Source organism: Acyrthosiphon pisum, chromosome A2, assembly GCF_005508785.2.
Source record: "Acyrthosiphon pisum isolate AL4f chromosome A2, pea_aphid_22Mar2018_4r6ur, whole genome shotgun sequence".
Classification (NCBI taxonomy): Eukaryota; Metazoa; Arthropoda; class Insecta; order Hemiptera; family Aphididae; genus Acyrthosiphon; species Acyrthosiphon pisum.
The window spans coordinates 29,245,133-29,246,749 of record NC_042495.1 but is presented as its reverse complement, the minus strand read 5'-3'; positions in this window follow the sequence as shown (position 1 = coordinate 29,246,749).

Here is a 1,617-nt window from a genome sequence, read left to right as displayed (position 1 = left end):
TTGAAGAAAATAATTGAAAACTAAAATATATTGAATAGTAAAATAACAAAACACTTACTAAACATGATTATGAATACAACATTTAAAAACATTAAAAATAAAAAAGTTATAGTAAAATAACTTTATTTTTTCAAATGGTAACTATACTATATTTTTTAATGGATTCCGGTAAAGCTTTTTTTTATGAACATTTTGATAGTCAAATCATTAATTTGAATTTTTTTTAATCGGTAATCTAATAACACTCCCCCCCCCCCCGCAAAAAAAAAAGCAGGTAAGTGGATGTCGCTCTGCTGTACAGTAGATTACCACTTGTAACCTAACCTGTATTAGACTTGAATTCAATGATATAATATCATTGTATAAGAAAAACGATTCAGAGCGGAGACGGTTTGTCAGGCTGGATATTTAATATTTTGTTATTATTTACTTTATCATGTAAGTTGAATTAATATTAAAATATTATTATTTTTTATTCGTTTCTATGGTGATAAACAAAGCGTTAGAAATTAAAAACCCATTTTTAGCGTTTTTTTCGTAATTCTCCGGTGGTTTTTCCCATGGCATTAAATAACTATTGAGAAAATCGAAAAATGACCTCTTAAAAGTACCATTTTGATCCAATTTTCTAAAAGATAAGGTACCATGTGTTGAAATCGAAACACTCCTTCTAGAAGAAATTTTGTATCCAGGATATAAAAATTGAAAAAAAAATAAAAATAAACACCATTGTAAAAACAAAAATAACTTTCTCGCTTGCAGAATCTTAAACATGAACAAAATTGTTTGCAAACATAGTTCATTATTTTTATTTTAACATACAATTATCTAAATCGGTATTATTATTTTAATCTGTTATCATGGGTAGTCGTAATTATTTACTTCACAGTTCTTTTTCTTACAATATCATAAATTTCGAATGTTTATTAGGTGGCGAAAGTAATAATGGTAAATTGGTAAATGGTAATCGAATGTTGACATTAATGCCTTAAGTATGTACGGAGGTTAAATAATTTGTATTATGAAAAAAGTGCAATGTCTCCTGGTGCTCTATTCGTAGTGGGATAAACATGAAATTTGAACCATATAGGTTCTCTATATTGGTAGGTATCTCATGCAAAGTATGAATTTAGGAGCTTAAATTCATAACCATTCATATTTTTTAGTTTTGGACATTTACATTATTTTGAATTATTCCTATCTTAAATTCCTATGATACTTCTCTTACAATAGCATTCATTTGGAATTTTTATTAGGTGGCTAAGGTAATACCTTATGGTATTTGATTCTTGTTATAATAATATTGGAAATTTGTAATTAACTCAGATGAAAAGTATGCCTAAGTTGGGTACAAACCTATATTGAGATTGATTATTTATCTAAATATCTTGCAAATAGTTTTTTTTTAAATTACGATTATTAAATATAAATTCTTAAAGAATTTCATATGCTAAGTTCATACTTTGCATGCGATTTCTACCAATATAGGAAACTTATGGTTCAAATTTAAAGTTATAAAAGTTAGTTATAAGAAAAAAATAAAATGCTCTTGTAAATTAAATCTATGCCAATTATTTAAATTAAAAGAATTAATGCACATTTTATTAAACTTTAGAG